At 43.8% G+C, this 22,554-nt stretch overlaps 1 protein-coding gene across 2 annotated transcripts in view; it reads right to left on the reverse strand.

Annotated features, from left to right (window-relative positions):
* The window catches only part of DAB1 (DAB adaptor protein 1), a 402,182-nt gene that overhangs the window by 245,890 nt on the left and 133,738 nt on the right, over window positions 1-22,554 (reverse strand). The window lies entirely within an intron of this gene.

Raw genomic sequence — 22,554 nt, forward strand, 5'->3', positions numbered from 1 at the left:
CTAGCATGTCCTAATCCATGCATCCAGTGAATGTGACCTTATTTGGAAAAACGGTCTTTGCAAAAGTAATGAAGAATCTTGAGATGAGGAGTTCATCCTGGATTATTTGAGTAGGTCCTAAATCCAATGACAAGTGTCCTTATAAGAGACACACAAAAGAGAAAGCTATGTGAAGAAAGAGCAGCAAGGTACTCAGAGATGCGGCCATTAGCCAAGGAGTGCCAACAGCCACCAGCAGCTGGAAGAGGCAAGGAGCTGATTCTCCTTTAGAGCTTCCACGGGGAGCACAATCCTGACGACACTCTCATTTTGGACTCCAGCCTCCAGATAAGAGAGTAAATTTGTTTTTTAAGTTACCAAGTTGGTAGTATGTGTTACAGCAGTCTCAGGAAACGAATACAGAGAGGACTTATACCTCTGATACAAAGACGAGGAAGCTGAAGTAGAGAGAAGAGTTTTCTCCAGGGTACGCAGCTGCTCATTAGCGGAGGTGAGATTCGGACCCGGACCTGTCTTACCCAGAAGCCTTTGTGTTCTCTGTGACATCATGATTCTCTCCCAGCAGCCTCGGTAGACAGACACTTGTCAGTGGTTCTCAATTCAAGCTTCTGACACTTACAGGTACCCAGGCCCCGCCTATGGAGATGCCCACTCATTGGAGCTGGAGTTGGGCATGGCACCTGTATTTTGGGACTAATGTGTGGGTGGTTGTGCTACATAGTGCGATGGAATGCTACAGCACTGAAGTGCTGGGGTTTTTCCCCCACAGTCCAACCTGAATGTCCACTCCGAACACATGCCAGCTAATGCATAAAGAGAAATTAGAAGAACAAACCAAGTTAAAAGCCAAGCTCTCCCTTCCTTCCATGGGCACCCCATGCTCTCCCATGCTGCTGTCTTTAAAAAAGTAGATTGGGGTTCGGGAAACAAATATATGAGTTTGTTCTAAACCAAAGCCATTTCAATTCCCCATCGGGTTTATTAAGTCATTTGTAATTCCAAGAAGCTGAAGTAAATATTTAATATTTGATTCCTAATTCATAAATATTTACAAGTAGGGATTTCCCCATGGTCGACAAGCATGCCAGAGTTTTTACACGTTTAGCAAGTGTGACTGTACAACCTTGCAATCCTCCCCTCCACCCCCCAAAGCAAGGAGTAGCCAGCCACTCCCCAGGAGTTCCAATGCAGGACAGTCTAGTAATATGTGTGCCAGGGCCCAGCAGCTGCTGAGCAACTACTCTGGGGAAGGAGAAGAAACAGGGACCCCCCCTCAAAAAAAAGAAGAAAAAGAAAACTGATGCTGTTACTGTAACAAGTACCTTCCAAAGGTTCCTGCATTATTTTCTATTCGTTAACTTTGTGGCAAATTAACATCTAAAATGGACTTCCAGTGTGAAAATATTGATAGAATTTCACTAGAAAATCCAGTAAACTCCTAAATCCTCCTTTAGGAATCTTGGAATGATGCTGGGAGACTCAATAGCTTTATTGTGTTTATTTACTGTACTAAGTGTGTGGCATCCTGCTAGGAGTTAAAAAGTAAAAAGACCACGTCCCTTCCTTGAGAAGTCTTTACTCTCTTCCTAAATGACTTGTCATATAAAACTAAGACTTGCCACTCAGTCAATACCTATTACGTGCAAAGCCCTCTCTGTTAGATCCTGTACGTATATCATCTCTAACTCTAAAATCCCAGGTGTATGGGTGAACAAAGAGGCTCTGAGGGTAAGCAGCTCATCCCAAGTTATATTTCTTATACATTGTGGAGCCAGGTTTCAAACACAAAGGACCAGTCAAGGGGCAGTCAGACAGACCAAGCCCTTGCCAGCTATGCTAAGCAGTAATTTAATGTGGGGAGCCCTTCCGATGGAATTGGAAAAGCTGAAAAGCCAGGGAAAAAAGTGACCTAGGGATTAGTGAAAGCAGGAAGCAGCTGCTACCAGACCCTTGATTCGGCCAAGAAAAGGAGGAGAGGTGAGCAGATGCAGGAGGAGGGGCCACCCATGGAGAGGTGGCTAACTCTGGCAGCCGAGAAAGGAGGGCCTCTGGCAGGACCTGTATCCACAGAGCAGACACAGTGACTGACAGAGCCTCAACCAAAGCAGAGCGAGGGGCAGCAGTGCCCTTACTTCTCCCCTTGCCCCATCCTCCACTCTCCCACTGGCTGAGCCCGGCGGGAAGCCATTTGTCAGACAAGCTCAGGGAAGTGGAGATGGTCAGTGTTCATTCTCTGGGACTCGTAGAACACCTTGCCACGCATGGTGAAGAATGAATCAAAGAGCGAACAGGTGAGTGAGCGCCATGCCAGGTCTGTCTTACTTCTTAGTCCTTGCTCTTGATGACAGAAGAAACTGGGGTCCAGTCTCTAACATGCCATTGCCCATCACGGGACCACAAGCAAGCCACACAGACCCTGCGCCTGTTCTGTGGGAGCATTCTGGAGCCATGTGCAGCCTTATCCTCCCAGAGAGCTGACTCGAGGGTCACGCAGGATGGCGTGCACAGCATTGCTTTGTCAAGAAGCAGGCCGGGTGTGCTTCTGCTTACCTCTAACAACATGGTTGGGTTTTCTTTCACTTGATAATATAGTATATCCAGACTCACCTGCCTCCCTTTAAAAATATCCTCTCCACCTCTCACCTGAGATGCCCCTTGCCTCTGCCCCAGCAACTTGCTTAGTTAGCTCTTTTCTTTCCAGCAATATTTTCCAGGGATGGGAGGACCAGGAGAATTTCCTATTAGAAAGAGCCTGGCTGTTTGGGGAGAGAAAGGTTAAAGGTGGACTGTGCGTGCTGCCCAGTAATCCCCCTTAAATCATCTATGGCAAGTAGGAGCAGACAATCATTTCATGGGACTGAGAGAAGATCAAAGGATCAAGAAGTTTTGGGTAAAGAAGTGTTAGCGTTCGGTCTTGAGAATTATGAAAGTCAGTATCCGGGAGAATGGCTTGCTAGGTGCACATCTGATAATATGGCCTCGGATGCCTTTGCAAAACTTGAGTTCTTTTAGGGTGAAAGGCGAAGGAAAGACCAGAGCACCGTGTGTCTGCCCATGAACACGGCTCTCACACCAGAGCTGCAGACAGCACCCTCTCCAAGCTGCCTGCATCCTCCTGCCCCCCGTCCGGGAGATAGTGGCTACTGTCTGAGCCCTCTGGACCTCCAATTAACTATGATGCATCACCCCTCAGTCACTGAGCACGGAGCTCAGCAGCCACGTCACTCTGTACACATCGCATCATTCCTCATCAGAGCCCTGTACAGCAGGCAGAGCATTTCCATGTCATAAATGAGAAAACTGAGACGTGAGTGTCAAGCAATTTGTTTAAAGTTACTCCATTAAAAATAAAAGTTATTGCCCAGCTGGCATGGCTCAGTGGTAGAGTGTTGACCTATGAACCAGAAGGTCACAATTTGATTCCCCATCAAGGTACATGCCTGGGTTGCGGGCTCATTCCCCAGTGTGGGGCGTGCAGGAGGCAGCTGTTCAATGATTCTCTCTCATCAGTGATGTTTCTATCTCTCTCTCCCTTCCTCTTTGAAATCAATAAAAATATATATATTTTTTATTTTTTTATTTTTTTTAATTGCTTAAAGTATTACAAAGGGTATTAATAAAAATATATTTAAAAAATATAAAAATAAAATCTACTAAGCACATCTACTGTTTGATGAGTACTTGCCATGTACCAGACACGTACTATGTACCAGACACTTTGATGAGTAGTTACTAGTACCAAGAAGTGCTTTACAGGTGAGCCCCAAACCACAAGGGGCTTCCTCACAGTCAAGGATGAGGGACCAGCATCTGAGAGAGATGTAAACTGCCCATGTTCATCACATTCAGAAGCGGCAGAAGCCAGATTCAAATCCAGGTCCCCCGGCTGCTTTTAATTACCATTCATCATGTGTTACTTCATTCATTCATTCAGCAACTATTTCCTGGGCACATACTATGTGCCAGGTACTGATGGAGGTGCTGGTCACACTGCCATGGTCACAGCAGTGTCCTGAGGGAGTGGACACTCACAGTTGTGACACTGGAGTGTGTTGGGTGACAGTCCCTCCACCAACATTCATTGAGTACCTCAGTGACAGGCACCAAACTAGGTCCTATCACACTGCTCTTCAGTAGAAAGGCCACTTGGGATGTCACACCTGTGCTGTCTCCAGGACTAACACACAGCCTTAGCCTCAGACCACTGGCGCTAATGGGTAGTGCCCGGGGTGGGGTGGGTAGGGGTGGAGGTGCTGGTATGGCATGGGCCCAGGCTCTAAAGACATTCACTCCAAAATCTTTAGGCCACTCACCCAAAATAAACTGAAAACTGGGAAAAGCTACAGCAAAAATGCCTTTGTAAGCCTTTCCCTAGAAAGGTTAAAACCACCCCCTTCCAGTTGGTATAAGCAGCTCAAGAGACTCGGGCTGAAGTGCTGAGTGAACAGGTGCCAACTCAGCTCATTAAGTCCCCAAAGTTTTCCTCTTTCCCAGGCTAATTGGCATTAATGCATGGGGCGCCGATGGCTCATAAGTGAGTAGCTGCAGAAGGCTCTTTAAGATTCAAAGCCTAAAGGAGTTTGGGATCAAAGGCACAGACCATGACGGTCCATGACAAGCAGCACTGATGTTCACTGCACCTTGGTGGGGGGTGGGGGTGTGTGACAACTGGTTTCTGGCAAAACAACTGTTTCCCGTTGTCACTGGGAATACTTATTCTGCAGTGCTGTTATTTGTCTGTTTCCCCATTGATACTCAATTCGTAACATTGATAAGTACCCACTGTGTGGCAGGAAGTGGCCTATAGCCAGGGCTTGGAAAGAGAAAGTGGATCCAGTCCCTGCCCTCAGGAGGCACCATCTGGTAGAAAGATGGATGTGAGACTGGGGAAAATGCAGCACATCATGAGAGCTACTGTAACAGAAACTGGTGCCCAGAATCTGAGTGGTGCAGGGGAGGGCCTAAGCATCCTTGTTCAGAGGGGTCCAGGAAGACTTCATGGAGGAAGTGACATCTAAGCTGAATCTCTTTGGGAATTATGTCTGTTCAGTCTATGCCTTACTACTTTGTATACTGACCACTGCCCATTATCACAGGATGGGCTGTAATAGCTATGGTCACATTCTATGTCCTCAATTCTGGAATAACTACTGTCAGAGCTAGGCTGAGCTTTGCAGATTTTCTTTGTCCAAAATCTGGAACTGGGACGCTGTCAACTCGGAGTTAGTTGGGGTCTTGCATGGAGAAGCCAGTAAAGCTAGCCATGACCACAGTGACCAAGGTGAGACCAGTTGCAGAGAGGGATAAGCAAGAAGCAGGTCTAGAAAGAGCAAAGAAAGGTAGCTCTGGAGAGATGAGAGAGGGATCCCTGAGTGCCTAGCTGCCCAGGGCCAGGCTGCAGGTCCTCGGATGCCCAGCTTTCCAGATTGCTTCTTTTATGAGTGCTTCTGTCCCAAGCAACAAATGACTGTGCAGGAAGGCCGATGTGAAGGCTAAGCCAGGATCTGCAAGGAGCTCAGCTTGCTTAAGGATCTTCAAGTCACACTGGACTGCTAAGTGGTAGCCTCCAAGACGGCAGGAAATGTGCAGCTGGTGTCTGCCTACCACCACCCCTGGATCAGAGCCAGGCCGTGATGGGCACATGAACACAGGGCCCTAAGACTCAGCCAGGGCACCTGGGCTTTGGTTTTCCCATAGTAACAAGAGCAGGAAACTAGCATGTCACCACATATACATCAAACACCGTGCTGGGGCACTTACCTATATGCTTTCATTTGGTCTAAATTAGCTTCCCAAGAGATGGGTCCCATCACTCCTGGTTTACATGTAAGGAAATTAAGGCTGAGAGAATCTAGAAGTTGCCCAAGGTCATATGGATTAATTACTAAAAAGCAGAGCTGTGATGGATCAATTTGTAATTCTGAAGATGGTATCACAATCACTAGGCTATATATACTGTTAAGAGCACACAGGTTGCTGTGAGGTTCACAGAGTTGACTGAAATAAGGCCCATGCACACTGCCATCAGAAAGATGCTCAAAAAATGTGACTCCCCAGCCTTGCTGGCATTGGTGAGGGGGTTCAACGGGGTGGGCATTCCCCTGTTGTTTGTGTGGGAGAACACTAAGTACTAAGAGGGCTTCTTTCTTGGACTATCAACCCAATCGCTGCTTTTGTTCCCCTTTTGTTAGGCTTTGCAGGCTGTTGTAGGGTGAAATATCCTGGGGATTGCTGGACTAACTGGCAAGGGAACCAGGGACCCTGACTTTAATTAGCACCACCTTTAACCTATATTGGCCAACTTTTGCCTGAGGGACATGAGGTGGCATAGGGAGAGGAATCCAAATTGTGAGTCTGCACCAAATGGTGGCAAGCTGGAGCCATTAGAGAGGACATCTCAGAGCACCCTATACATGTGGGTATCTTGAGCATCCGTTTGGTGCATGCAATGTGAAATGCATCTTTCAAACTTCTGATTGCAGAAAAACAAACTGAGCAAATGCCCCTAATGTTAACCTCAGAAACCCACGTCTGCACCAAGACCACCCCTCCCACAGGCTGGTCCCAGCCAATGGCAGATCAGGGCAGGGATACTCAGGCAGGTCCATTCCCAGGAGACACAGGGCTCCTCCGATGATCAATTTTGGCTCAAGAACTCCGTAAAGGCCTTGCTTAACATGTTCCCACCCACTCTTCCTTCCTTCTCTTTCACTCTGGGCCAAACCTGTATTGTTATCTGATGGCTTCCCTGGCTTCCTCTGGCTCCCTCCACATTTTTTTTTTTCTCACAGGCAGGAGGAAGCCTTTTCATCTCCTCATGCCCTCACCCCTATGTCTGGCTGGAATCCCACCAGCCCTTGCCTCCCCCGCCATTGCCGACATTGGAGTCTGGTGAGCAAAGGCTGAAAGAAAGACCTTCAGCTTCCTGTTATAAATGCAAAAGTCTGACATAATGGATGCAGTGGGACCATATTAAACACGGGCCCTCAGATGCAAATTTCCCTCCATTCATTTTCATCATTGACATTGCTGGGTATCACAGGCATTGTCTGAAATGTATCAACCTCTGCAGCCAGCTTCAGGAGGATTTTAGAGATGATTTTACCCATCGAGATAGGTAATCCTTCAGCTTTGAAATGGAAGATCATAATGCTTTGCCAATCTACTCTGATCTTAGAGAAAATGGACCAAGAAAAGAAGGTGATTTCAGTGGGTTAAGCCACACCTTCTATACCAATCTGCTAAAAATTAAAACTGAGCAAGGCATAGCAAGGCGACTTTTCAACCTGTCGTTCTTAAAAAGTAAGGATACTAAATCAATCCCAAGTTTTCTTGTTGAGGACAGAAGCTACTGTCACGAATAGAATCTAAGTCAGAAGCTGGAGCTCCCCCCTCTCAGCTTTGGGCCCTGAGCTAGTTGTCTCCCATGAATTTCAGTTCCCTCTTTTAGAAATCCACATATTATTATTTAAAATATGTTATGACAAATAAAACACATAGAACAGTGCCTGGTACATGGTAAGTGTTCAATAAATATTAGTTATCATAATATTAATAATAACACTGTCATAATCATTGCTTTATCATTAGATGAACTGAGATAACAGTATCTATCATATTTTCAGGCCCTAAGTGAATGTTTACTGGTTCTGAATCTAAATCATGGATTTTAACACTTTAAAAACAAGTGACTAATGTAAGTTTCTTTTTTAAGAGGCAGGGGAGGGGAAGGAGGTGGAAGAGAACTAATATTCAAGTGAGGTCTGGGTAGGGTGTTTGTCTTCATTTCCTTTCAAGATCTCTATTGCAGTTTTTGTTTGATTGCAAGCAGTTCTGATCCTTCTGATGGATATATGTGCTGTGCTCTCGAGAAGATAAAATGAGAGAGAAAGAGAGAGAGCATAAAACTATACACTCACAGGCAATGATGGATGCCAAGGACAGAGAATTTCCAGTAGACCTGGTCTATAAATTGTCATTTAAATTTGCAATTTAAAAACACCGTCTGACTTTTTGATTTAGCTGACTGTATAGGAGAGACAAATAATGGAATCCTAATAAGCAAAGCTTAAATGGCATCTCCAGTCTCCCAGACAGAGAGGGCGGCAGAAGAATTCTAAGAAGAGAAAATAAATCTACCAAGAATAGGAAAGACGACCAGAACTAAATAGTTGCACTAATCACTTGATGGCAGATACCAGAAAATGTATTTGGGGCTGTTTAAAATTCGAATCCTTAACAGGCAAGGGAGAGGTTATCAGCTGAAACCCCTGCGGTCATTGTGAGGGGACAACACGGAGCTCCGTTTTTACATTTCATCACATTAAAACAGATGAACCAAAAAATCAAGGCACCAGGGCAACATATTAAAGCTGATCAGCTGAGGTTAGAAGGTCTGAACGGCAAAAAACCACTGGAGCTCAGAGGCACCCGCTGGCGAATCTTAATGCTAATGCTTTACTGGAGGGGCAGCCCCTGGGGTGACCCTCACGAAGGGGAGCCCACCCTGAAGTCCAGGCTTCTTCCTGCTGCAGGAAGCCAGGCAGGACCTTCCCTGCTACCAAATACAGAAGAGAAACACGCACCAGTTCAAGGGTGAAACGAGGATGTGTTGCTGGCTGCTGAAAGCAGATCTGTCTGCCTCAGCTGCAGCACAATTTCGGAAATTGGGGAATGGACAGCGAAACCTGGCAGCAATGGCAGAAGGGTTGGCAGAGAGGCTTTGTGAGTAAAAACTAAGGGAAATTAGGCCACTTGATGTTAAAAAAAAGGATCATCGTAAAAATGTATAATGACACAGGAATAGCTTAAAGTGTAAGGCTTAGTACATGTTATGTAGCATTTAGTCCGCAGTGAAATCAAAGTAGGAAGCATGTGTTTGCATGCTTGTGTGTACATACTCATGCGTAGGGGCCGGGGGGTGCGGAGGGGTAAGAAAGAAAGAAAATATACCTGAGTGTTAACTATTCTCACTCAAAGCCAGGATATGACTTCAGAATCCTCTACCCAGTGCTTGAAGCAGCCATCAAAATCGACCGGCATTAACAAATTACACAAAATCTATTTGCAATCTATAACTGTGAGAGCAGGAGGAGAAGCCACAGTAATCATTATTTTAAAACATTAACGGAAAACTAATGGAATATAAATTACTGTTTCTAGGAAAATGTAAGCCAAAGGCCAAAGAATTACCTAACTAATATAGGCTATTCCATTGTTCAACAAATGCTTAATGAGCACATACTATGTGCCTGGTTCTATGCAGAAAAGGAAACGAATGATGTATGTGTATAACTTGAAGGCACTTCTAATCTAGCAGAGAGGGGAGGCAAGTTACTGTCAAGCAAGATGTCTAATCCGCTGGTCTTCCTTTTCACTGGAGGACAGGGTAGAACTTACTTTTCACAGCTATGGTTTTAAATCTAATAGGTAGACAATGTCTAAAATACTAGAAGATATTTCACAAAGCATGCACTGAATGAAAAAATAAGTAAATCTTAACTCCAAGAATATTTATATCACCCAATCTCTGGGAAGTTTTTGGATGCTTGGTTATCTTTGCTCTGGGATTTCAACTTACTGCAACAAACTATAATTGCTTCTTAGTTGTCTATCTTTTGTATTAGATCTTGAATTACTTAAGCCCAGAACATGTTTACAATTTTCTGTGGCCAGCACTCTGCCTACTTTCAGAAAATGCTCAAAAGTGGAGTGAAGGAAAGAAAAAAGAAAAGAGGTAGAAAGGGAAGAAAGGACAGAATTCAAAGAACTTCATAACCATTACACAGCCCCTAACAAAATTAACTTGGAAAAAAAGAGACAATTCTTGACTTGACTAACATTTCTTGAACATCTACTATATGCTAAAGGCTGCTGTAGGCATCCTCCTTCACATATGCATTCAGTTGTTTTTATTACTACTATTTCAACTCCCACCAGGAGATTATTTATTAAAGTTACTATGGATGACAAAGCACAGACTTTGAAATCAGAGTGTTCAGGTTCAAATCCTTACTCTGCTAGTTTCTAGCCTTGGCCAGGCTACTGAATCTCTAGGATGCTACGTTTCTACATATGTATATGAAATGTGAAACTCTAATGAGATTAAATATTTAAAACTAGAGGTCCAGTGCACAAAATTCATGCACGGGATGGGGGTATCCCTCAGCCCTGCCTGCACCCTCTCACAATCCAGGACCCCCCAGGTAGGGGCCTTAGGCCTGGCCAGTGATCAGGGCCTATCAGGGCTTTCCTTCCCCAGCTGCTGGCAGCTAGCCCCACCCCAACCACTGCCACTGCTTGCCATCTGTGTGGCACTGCCCCTCTCACCCCTGCCACTGGTCACCTCCCTCTGCAGGCGACAGGCATGAGGTGTGATCTCTTGGCTGGCCTGGGACACCCTCTGTGGTCACCAGCCGGGTGGCCTGGGCCTCCCTCTTTGGGGTGATCGATCGCTGGGCTCCCCTGACCAATTGCATCACACCCGCCTTGGCTGGCCTGGCGCCAGTGCATATCATAGCATAGTCGTCCAGAAGGTCGTCCAGACAGTCGTTGTTCTGCTGTTCGGTAATTTGGTCAATTTGCATATTACTCTTTTATTATTATAGATGCCTGGCACACTAGTCTTCCTCTCCCCACAGAAGTGGTTTTATTCCTTACAAAACTATATCACATACCTTCCACTAATCACATCTCCAGCCTGACCAGAGCCAGTGGGCACATGGCTAAGATAGCAGGTACAAGTCTTACAGAGCCTTAGGAATCCAGGACTAAAAGGGACCTCAGCTTCACTGCACATTTCCTACCTGCTATCAAGCGTCAAGTTACCTTTCATAAGTCCCACCTGATTCCAGCTCATGGCCATCCATCACAGCTTCTGCAAGACACCCAATGTCTTTAGCACATGCTTCCATATCGCTGTTAATAAGGGATATGGGGGTGATCATTTTCCCAATGATAGGGGTCCTGATCCTTTTTAGGATCACACAATAAGAACATTTTTCATTGTTGGAGATAATTCCCTTTCCCGTGCACATTTGTCAAAGGCAGTTTCCCACAGTCCGTACATCATTCTGAAATACATGATAAGATTCAGGTCTGCTATTCATCATTTGCTGGGCTTCCTCCAATGCGAGTTCCTGCCTGGCTCTTCTTGACTCTAGTTTAAGGATCAGATGGCAAGATCTCCCCCGAGCAGTGGCACCAGCCAGGGAGGCTAGAGGACCAAGTGATGACAGTTCCCAATCGCAGGGAAGTGAATCTACAAGGACAACGTAGAAATTCTTTATAAAAGTAAACTGCAGATATTGCTACCACTGGACCACAGGAACCAGATGCCTAGCAAATGAGCTTTCGCTAAGGTTTTACTCCATGGCCACTGCTGGAAAACAGCAAGACAATGCATAAAAATCCCATGCTTGGTGTCATTCAAACCTCAGCTTAAAATTTCTGTCCTCCCTGGCCAGGTAGCTCAGTTGGTTAGAGAGGCATCCCATATGCAAAGGTTGCAGTATGATCCCCAGTCAGGGCATATGCAAGAATCAACCAATAAATGCATAAATAAGTGGAACCACCAATCTCTCTCTCTCTCTCTCTCTCTCTCTCTCTCTCTCTCTCTCTCTCTCTCTTCCTTTTTTCTCTGTCTCTTTCTCTCCTTTCTACCTTCACTCCCTCCCTCTCTAAAATAAAACCAAAACCAGAAACCCTCCTGTTCTTCCACTTACATGATGGGTGACCTTGAACTTATTTTGAACTTATCTGAGTAATGTCCCAGTGTCTGAAAATGGGAGCATTATCAACCACAAAATCTCTTAGAGTCTCACTCTATTCTCTGGCTGCCTTTAGTAGTCAGGTAATTAGTGTTTCCCCATGTTTTCCTCTGGGAACTCTAAACTCTCCTCCTCCCAGCCTTTGAGGGAATACAATGATGCATAAGCCACTGTCTCTGACATCCGATTTCTACTTGAGGCTCAATCTAGCAAGGAAGAAAGGCATATAAGTACAATCCTAATTGATGGAAGAAAAAAAATAGGAGCTTTGTCTGGATTAAATTAAAAAAACACACACAAAATGCGGACAATCTTGGGGAAAGGAAGGCATAAATCAAATGGGAGGAGGGGAATGCTGGGAGAGCTTCATGGAGGTGCCGTCTGACTGGGTCTCAGACACTCAGATGGGCCGTTACAGGTAGGTAAGAGATGGGGATTTTTTAAAAAATATATTTTATTGATTTTTTACAGAGAGGAAGGGAGAGGGCTAGAGAGTTAGAAACATCGATGAGAGAGAAGCATTGATCAGCTGCCTCCTGCACACTCCCTACTGGGTATGTGCCCACAACCAAGGTACATGCCCTTGACTGGAATCGAACCTGGGACCCTTCAGTCCACAGGCCAACGCTCTACCCACTGAGCCAAACTGGTTAGGGCAAGACAGGGTTTTTTTTCAGGTTGAAAGGAGAGCTGAAGAAGACTCAGGGAGGGCCCAGGAGGTCAGTGTGTTCAGAATGTGCCAGGTGGGACCTATGGCATGTGTACCATTTGCTAAATGGATGGGTGAGACAGAACAGCCATTCAGAGCAAAGGTTCTGGGGTTACAGCACTGACTTGCCTCACCTCTCCAATTTCCAGCTCCTCATCTGTGGTCTGAAGATTTCAAAAAGGAGCTCTCTCTTGAAGCGTTCTGATTGAAAAAAATACATGTAAATGTTTGGATATATCACCTGATATTTTGTAATTGCTGACAGATAGCAACTACCTTCATCACCAGCATCTTCATTATCATTTCTGATGTGGGGATGCCTCCTGGAAGGTGAAATGGGCTGATTAAAATATTCATAGAGCAGGAGCATTTGCGAAATTGGAGTGCTTGTTCCAAACTAAGATCTAGAAATGCATTTCGATTTATGCACAATCAAAAGCCTTCAGATTCCCCTAGTCTTTACTTTGGATGCCTGGAAAACACAGAATAACTGACATCCTTAGAAAATGGTTCCTTCTCAATCATGTGCAGCCCTTGTGCGTGACAACCCCGCACACGCCGCCAAGGAGGATGAAGAGCTAGGGCTGCCTATGCATTTTAACTCCCTCTCTAACTCCACTATATTGTGTCATCACCCCTTTCTCTTGCTGAGGCATCTCCATCTAATGGTGCTACTTGTGGCATCTGCAGGAAGATGTCTTGCAAGGCAGCATTATTTGATATCTGGGAGGAGCACACACCATCCAGCAGGAGCAGGGAGCAGCTTAGTCTGGTGTTAAGCATGTGAACAGTCTCTGGGGCCAGAGAGATCTAGATGCAAATGCTTCCCTTTACTTACAAGTTGTGTGGCCTTCACCTCTCTGAGCCTCAGCTGCTTCCCAAGTAAAATGGGAATGCTTGTCTAAAGGTTGTTTTCCAGCTTAAATGAGATAACATGAACAACAGGCATTATTTCCTCTTTCACCTCCACTCCAGCCTCTTTGGCCTTTGATCCAAGGCTCTTTCCCTCTCTTTTTTTTAAACTCCAGACCCAAGGATATTTTCCCCATTGATTTTTAGAGGGAGTGGAAAGGAGGGGAGAGAGAGGCAACCATTGCTTGGTTGCCTCCCCCACATGCACCCCATTGAGGGCCAGGATGAACCTGCAATCGAGGTACGTGCCCTTGACTGGGAATTGAACCTGCGACCCTTTGGTCTACAGGCCGACACTCTAACCACTGAGAAAAACTGGCCAGGGCTCTTTTTTAGTCTTTTATTTTATTTTATTGTATTTTATTTTATTGTATTTTATTTTATTTTTTATCTTTATCGTTTAAAGTATTACAGATGTCCCTTTTTTCCCATCAGGTGCTCTCTTGATGGCCTGCAGAAACACTTAGGCTTGAAACTCATGTACCCTATCCTAGAAGCTGTGCTGTAATGGGAGGGGGCTGCTGAAATTCCAGCACACGGGGCACATCGCCTGCTCAGCAAATCCACAGAGATCATAAAACCCCCTGCTCTGGGGCATTTACTGATTATCTGCAAAGAGGAGGCCTCTCTGACCCCAGGAAGAAGTGCACTTTATCTGACTCCTGGGACTTGGAGGGCTAATGTGCAGGGCTTTGTTCTCCCAAACATCAAAATTCAGGCCCAGCCACTTCCAGAGGCAGCACACTGGGCTTAATGAAGCAGTGGGATGAACTAATATGGCAAATCTTACAGCTCTTACTACCAATATGGCCCACATCACGCTAAATTACGGCACCAGACATGATTGGACACACATCACAAAATGAGAAGCAGCTCACAGAATGGAGGGATTTTCAGAGCAACGTTATCAAACTCTCAAGAGCCAGCATTTAGGGGAGATGTGAGTGTTTTTAAATTTTCTTTCTCCTAGTGAAAATCATTCTCCCCCCTACTTTATGATAATTAGTTCAACAAACATTTACTGAGTACCTGCCATGTTCTGGGTGCTGTGCTAGGAACTCACAGCTAATCACAAACAGAGAAATAAGCAAACGATTACAGGGGAAAATGTGATGTGGCAAGTGTGATGGCTTGAATAAGTGCCGATGGCATGGACCCCTCACAAATCCAGTCAGGGAAGGCTTCGTTAGTCATAAGTTCCTTTATTAACTCATTTATTCATTCAACAAACAATGCTGTGTGCCTACATCTATTAGCATTGTGCTTGGAAGAGCTTGGGAATAGGAGTGAAGTGGTTAACAAGATAGACACAGTCCCTGTACTCACAGAGCTCTTAGCTAGTGAGTGATAAAGAGGAATCAAGAGATAGTTAAAATAATGTATTATGATGGGGAAAATGAGGTGCTTTGAGAGCGCACAGACCAGTCATAACCCTCAACTGGGGGTCATATCTGTGGGCTGCAATAAATCACCAAGAGCATTTCTGGGAAAAGTCATATCTAACTTTAAACTAAATCAAAAGTGGAATAAGCTTTGAAAAGAATAAAGAAAAATGTATTCCTGGGAGATAAAAAAGCATTTGCAAAATTCCAAATGTGAAAGATCACATGGTAGGGTCTGGGAACTGAAATTAGCTCAGTTGAGCCACCGAGTAGAGGAAGTATCATTGTGGAAGAGTGGTGAGAGATGTGACTGGAAAGATAAGGAGAGGTCAGACCAGATGGGGCCTTTCTGGAGCCAGATAAGCAGTGGGAGCAGTGGGAGCTGCTGACTGAAGAGTCTGAAGCAGAGATGGAACCTGATCAGGTTTTCATGTTGGTGAGAGTGTCAAGAACAGCCTAGAGATGGATAACAATGGAAACTGGAAGACCACTGAGGCAGACGCTGGGATGATCCACAGCCTGAAGGACTGTCAGGACAGGGGCAGCTAGGAGAGAGAACGATGGGATTTAAGAGATACTTAGGAGGTCACAGGGGCTGATAATGGTGGTTTATTAATTGAGGGCATCTTGAAGTTCCAAATGTTAAGAATGATGGTCCGGTCAAATGGTTGCTGAGTTCTGAAGGGTGGTGCAGAGTTAGCCAAGTGAATAGGGTGAGAAAGGTGGTCCAATAGGGAAAACAGTATGCACAAACATCAGAGGTGCACCCTGGGACCTGAAGCTCAGTGTGGCTCAGTGTGACAAAGGCATAGAATCGGTGACAGGAACCAGATCTCAAAAAGCTTGCTTGGTGTGTTGTCCTGACTGGTATGCTTCTGGGGTTATAAAATAAGGTCAAGGGTGAACAGAGCTGTGGACTTGAAGAAAGCCTGATTTTTTCTAAGTCACTTAGAACCAGCTAGAATGAGGCCCTGAAATGACCACAGTGGGTGAGGTGTCCTGTAATAAATTTGAGACCATGTGCTCATGGAGAATACAGAAGTCTCTCCCAACCACACATCATATGTTCTGACAGTCAATCTTACCATTAAGTAAGACTTCTTGACCTAAAACAATATTCCCTCCTTCCCAAACCCCTCACCCCAGGAGCTTTATGGATCCACCTCAGAGAGATTTATGTGGTCTTGTAATTAAATCCTTGATTTCGAATTTCCAAAGCCTGCAAATCACAGAGTTAGCAGAGAGCAATTAGCTCACCAAGATCCAAACCCCTGCCAAGCGAGAGGTGCCATAAATTTACATGACGTGGCTGATCTGCTTCCATGCCCAGCCCCCTAAAACAGTGCAGCCCCTGTAATTTGTTCACCTTTCCCAACCGCAAGCATCAGGGCACAGGATGAACCCACAGAATGCATTCAGGGAACACGGCACAGACTTCCGCATGGGGCAGGCAGTGCTCTCTAGCTTTGGACAAGTCATGTGACCTGGGAAAGTCTCTTGATCTCTCCGAACATTATTTTCTTATGTGTTCCATGAGGTGATGTAAGATTTGGGCTCATGAGGGACAATTTATCTAAAATGGAGGGCATGCAGGAAACATGCAATAAATGATGGTTATTAATAAATGTTTGTGGTTTGACAACATGGTCCATTTACTTGATATTCCCTGTCCACTTTCCCAGTTGTTCTTGGAACAAGTATCCATTGGAAGATGGACCAGTTTTTTCTTACTGGCTAAATACCCATGTGACTCTGAGGGTAGGGATATTTCCCACCTCTCTTTATACCTGAGTGTACTAAGAGAAGTGCCACCTCTCAGGGCTGGTAGGAAAGGTAGGGGAAAAAAGAACAATTTCCTTGTCTTGAGTCTATGTACAGATAATTGTGTTAGGTGTTTTAAGTAGTTGATTCATGCAATCTTTATTACAACACTTTGAGATAGGTTCTGTTTTCCCCACTTTACAGGTGCAGCAGATGAGGCTCAGAAAGATTATGTGGCTAGCCTGAGACAGATAAGTAGAAAATGGGCTGAGCCTTGACCCAAATGTAATTTTATCTATTTCTAAATCATGGGCTCCTCCAGGAGTCTTTGGTGTAAAGAAGAGGAAACAGCCCGACCAGTGTGGCTCAGTGGTTGAGCATCGACCTATGAACCAGAAGGTCACGGTTCAATTCCCAGTCAGGACACATGGCTGGGTTGTGGGCTCGATCCTCAGTAGAGGGAATGCAGGAGGCAGCTGATCAATGATTCTCTCTCATCATTGATGTTTCTGTCTCTCTCTCTCTCCCACTCCCTTCCTCTCTGAAATCAATTTAAAAAAAAGAAAAGAAAAAGAAGAGGAAATAAAATACCCAGAGGTTATTCCTAAGAGCGTAAGTAGTCTGAAATCTAAACACCAGCCAGGGAGTCATACCTGGGTTCCAGCCCTGGCTCTGTCACTGACCAACTAAATGACTGTGGTCATGTTGCTGTCATCTAAGAGGAAGGGGCTCTAGCTAGCCCTGACACTAGTCCCTTAGAACTGTCTATGTGTTTCACCATGTAGTGAACCCATTCAGGCATCCATGTATAAAGACTTTCAGAGTATTGCGTTACTTGTGTTTATTAAGATGAAATTCACTTGCTTTTGGCCAGAAAAACAGAAAAAAAGTGTTTTAATTAGAATTTTCTTTATTATGATAAACATGTAATATTTAATCAATACGTATAAATTTGGAGTAAAAGTTAAACCAATTTTATGAATAGTAATAGATTGAGAATAAATAAAAGTTGCAAAGTAGGAAAACCTTTTTTTTTTCAGGGAAGGGTGAGACATAAAAATCTGAAGGGCCTCCAGAGGTAGTGGTACCTGCACTGATGGGTCACACACCCCTCCCAGGTGCTTCTCTCCCCCAGGACACTGAGGCCTCCAGGGCTCTTGGCAGGGGCTGGACAAATGTTTGTGGACGAAAGAACTAAGTGCGTAATTAATGTCTCATCTATACTTCACATTTGGCCGAGCAAATATAATTTCTCTATTAATTTATTGCTTGAGGAAACTAAAGCTTAAAAACTGGAAATGACTTGAGAGAGAGGAGAAAGAGAGTGGTGTGTCCGAGGTCTGGGACCAAATCCAGTGTCCTGACTGACCTCAGGCTGCCTCCCCTGCAGGACAACAGCAGTGGATAGAAGCGATGAAACAGCAGCTCTGCCCCATGGACCTGATAAAATGTATTTTTTTTAATTAACCTCCCAGGATCCCAAGGATCCAATGGGGTAATGAATACAACAGCATCTTATAAGCACGTAAGTAGCAGACCACCATTAGCACAGATCATTTTCCCAGGCTGACTGATCAGTTCAGGGATCATATTTGAGAATGGCAGTATTAAAACCACTCCTTAACCAAAATTGACCAGAATTTTCAAAGAAATCTCCAAAGACTTCCACAGCACCTGAGGCACATGGCCAGGTTCTAGCTCAATTTGATTAGAGTCCAACGCTAAGGCACTGCCCCCTGACCACCAGCTTCTCCTGGATCCCACCAGAACCTGGATTCTTGCAGCTGCTTCTTTCTGGGAGGAAATACTAAGGAAGCATGTTCTTGTTGTTAACTCATGACCCTTGGATATAACGCTAACATAAACGTAAGGAAAGTGAGCCAGTTTATCTTCAGGTGTTTCAATAAAATCAGGAGATAACGCTGAACTCTGATTTCAGAAGGAAGACGGCAGAAAAACTCACACACACCAAGCAGGTGCCAGGCTACAGATCTCAAGCTGCCCTTTATCCAGGACATATCCCCATGTCCCCCACCCTTCTGACGACAAGTATTATGATACACACACACCACCACCACCACCACCACCACCACCACCACCACCACCACACACCCTCTTAAAGATTAGGCTCCAAGGCTAAATAACCATCTCTGGTTACACAGCAGATAAGGAAAGTTAGTATTAAACAACCAGGACTGTCTGGCTCCAAAGTTAGTGCTCTTTCCCCTCCACTATGTTGCCAGGTGGCGCTGACTAGAAGCCCCAGGCACTGCCCCCAGAAGTGTCTGCATCTGCTTTATCAGGGGACCTAGTCCTCCACCACATTCTCCCACTGGGTGGCTTAATGCCAGGATGACCAGTAACAAGAATTGTGCCAACTGCTCTCCCCTCTGAAGGCAGGTAGCAACCCTGAAAATAATCCTTCTCCTCTTCCAGTCCTCCACCCAACCCCACTCCTGGAATATGCAGCGTTTGACAAGCTGTATGTGTGGTGACACCATCCAATAAAAATGAAACGAAGAAAACAACTTTATTGCTCACTAATTTCATCCCTTCCTTATTAAAATTGTGAACACTCTCGTAATTTCTCATACATGGCCTGCCTAGAAACTCATTTGACGGGGAAGTGTGGCCCTGTGTGACTTGCATTTAAAACTGTCTGACTCAGTTTCAGCAGCCTGGATGAAGAACCAGGGTGACAGGTCTGTGGGAAATTCTAAAGGGCTTCTCAAATTTTTTTTAAGCCACTCTTTCTCACAATAGGTTGCCCGTGCCCTGAGGTATTCCTTTTTAGGAAATAAAATATCTGCCCAGGAACTATCTGAATTTTGCCAAGGGGAAAACAACTTTTCTAGTCTATAATATCATCTAATAATCTAAAAATGCACTTACGATATAATGTCCAAAATAAAGCAGGATATAAAACTGTATGAATAGTATGATCTCAAGCCACTCTGAAAGGTTAGTCCCTAAGAAAAGGACTGCAATGTTAGCAGTAGTTACTTCTGACTGATGGAAATATGCATGCTTACTTTTTCTTTTCTAATTTTTAATAATAAGCATATATAGCTTTTTAAAAGATGAAAATCACTAAAAATATATATATTTTCCCAGAAAGAGACCTACATATGATTCAGTGTTTCCTTACCACTAAAAGCTTTATATAAACTTTGACTAATACCAGGCACAGAGATTGTCCATGAAAAGAAAGTTATCTGTCAATCTTGCTGATGAATATAGATACCAAAATCCTAAGAAAATAGCAAATCAAATCCACATGTAAAAAAAAATACACCTGAACCAGTAGAATTTACCTCATAAATGAAGATTAGAAAATCTATCAGTAAAATCCACCATAAGATAAATTAAAATAGTAAAAATACGCATTGATATAAATATAAAAAGGCATATAATAAAAATTCAACATGTAAATCAAAACTTTAAAATAGACTTCCTGAAAAATGATAAATGAAAGAGAATAAATAATCTTTAACGTGGGGGGAAGGGTAGGGGTTGGGAGGAGGGGGGTAAAGAGGGAAAAATGGGAGATATCTGTAATACTATCTACAATAAAAAACATATTAAAAAGAATCTTCAGTAAAAACTTAGATATCAGATTTACAGTAGTTTAGAAGCATTTCTACTAGTTTAAGGACAAGATGAGGATACCTACTATCACTAAATACTGTATTGACAGACTAGCCAATGCACTATGATAAGAAAAAGAAGTACCTAAGGATTGCAGAGGAAGGCAGAAACTTACTTACAAGGTTATATGTTGCCTCCACAGAAAATCAAAGAGGAGATGGAGAAAGTATTAGTAAGAGCTTAGCAATACAATTATATTCAAGATCAAGATATACACTGTTTATTCTTTTTAAAGTTCTACTTGTTTGGGCCCAGTTACCAACATTCGTTTAGTAGAATACTGACTATTCCAAAGTCAAAACTGAAGAATAATAAATAAATTAATCCTGTTACCAGCATATTCTCTCTCTTATTTTAATGTATGAATGTGTTTTCATGGTGCTTGGATCAAACGCATTGTCAAGAATAAAGATTTATTTCTGTTACATAATTACAAACAATTTTTAGCTCTTGCTCTGGGACAAATAATGTATTATACACTTCTTAAGATCCCTTTGGCTCTACAATGGGATAAGAGAAAACAATGTAAGATGAGGATGAGGATGATGAAGGTAGAGAAGACAAAGAAGAGGAGATGGGTAGAAATGGAATAAGTGAAATAGAGAAAAGAAGTGAGAGAAGGAAAATGAAGAAAGATGATAGAAGAGGAAGGAGATGGGAAGCAGTAGGGCAAGAATGAGGAGGAGAAAGGGGGAGGAAAAGGAGGAACAAAGCTAAACTTCCTTGAGCTTTTAATATATGCCAAGTCCTATACTGAGTGTTTTATTTGCTTTATTCAATTAATATTCATGGTGAGCCTTTGAGGTCTGCAATATTATATTTTCATTTTATAGGAGAGAAAACTGAGGCTAATATTCTAAAGTTACATAGTTAGGAAACGGTATAGCCAGAATTTGACCCAGATTGACCTGCCCAGACTCTGTGGGATTAGCCACTCACTAGAGAATGCTCCTTGCATATGTATTGTGCTGGTTTTAGGGCTTATTAGGATATGAAGATGAGGAGAAGATAAAAAGGTCACCTTCACACTCTCCTTCCAAATCCTCCACTAAGCCAATGTTCTGAAAACCTGAATCCTCTCTTTAGAATACTTCTGGGTTTGCAATGTTAAAATTAAGAATGAAAAGATGTGCACTAAGATATAATTTTTAATGTATAAAGCATTCAAGAGCACAAGTTTAGAGGGAAGGTTAAATTTGAAGCAAAAATATAACCTGTCAGTTTCCACTGAAAAAGGATTTAAATTCTAGTACATAACAGATTCTGCAATTTTTTTCCTATGTAGCAGTTCTCCCAAGACCTGTATTCTCACCCACTTGCTTTTTGTCTATTATGCTTAGGCCACAATGCATAAAGAACAAGGTTTACATTAAGTTTTAGAGAATAAAATAGACTGCTTCCAAAATAGTTGTGTTTCCAATAATTATCTAAAGTATAATGTATAGTCCTCCCTGGGGTGCTGGCTGTCTGAAAGCTGCATATGTATTACATGTATGTCCCCGTTTCCAGAGTGTCAGACAAGTGCCATCACCAACATGACAGGGCAGGCACAGCACAATCCCAAACAAATCATTGCCTCACAGAGCAACCAGAAGCATCCGGGTTTGCAAGCTGATATTGACAGATCTCAAGACCTGAAAGAGAGCTCTATTAATCCTCCTTCATGCAGCGGAGAAGATGGGGGAGGAAAGAGCTGAAACCACAGGGAGAAACACACACACACACACACACACACACACACACACACACACACACAGCTCGCAAGAAGTTGCTGGCATCCAATTACAACAGTGAGACACATTTCCTGAAAGCGACGGTCATAAAGCGACATGACCCAAATCTTCAGAAAACATCAAAAGGGATAGATTTATTCTATCATCACACTAGCATACCGGTCTTCATTCCCAGGAGGCTATGCGTCTACCCTGTGTCAGCACTTCCGAAGTGTTGGGAGTGAAAGGGTGAACAAGAGGTCCAGGTCTGAAGGGGTATATGATAGAGTTGACAAACAAAAACACAGGACATTTTTAATAAATTGAGATAGTAACAAAGTGCTACTGAAGCAAAACAAATAAGCAACTGCCCCAATTCAGGGAGTAAGGAAAGCCCTACATTCCCTAGGGGCCCGCTAAACTCAAACCTGAACAACAAGGAGGAGTCCTTTTGGAAAAAAAGTGGAGTGTGATTTCAGGCTGGACTAATAAGAGTACAATGACTCTCAAAGTCTGGTCTCTGAACCAATGGCAATAGCATCATATGGGAACTTGTCATAAATGCAAAGTTTCAGACCCCATCTTAGACTTGGGGAACCAAAACCTGGGGATGAGCCTCGGCCATCTGTGCTTTCACCACCCTTCCAGGTGCTGTTGGTGCT

Source organism: Myotis myotis, unplaced genomic scaffold, assembly GCF_014108235.1.
Source record: "Myotis myotis isolate mMyoMyo1 unplaced genomic scaffold, mMyoMyo1.p scaffold_m19_p_2, whole genome shotgun sequence".
Lineage (NCBI taxonomy): Eukaryota > Metazoa > Chordata > Mammalia > Chiroptera > Vespertilionidae > Myotis > Myotis myotis.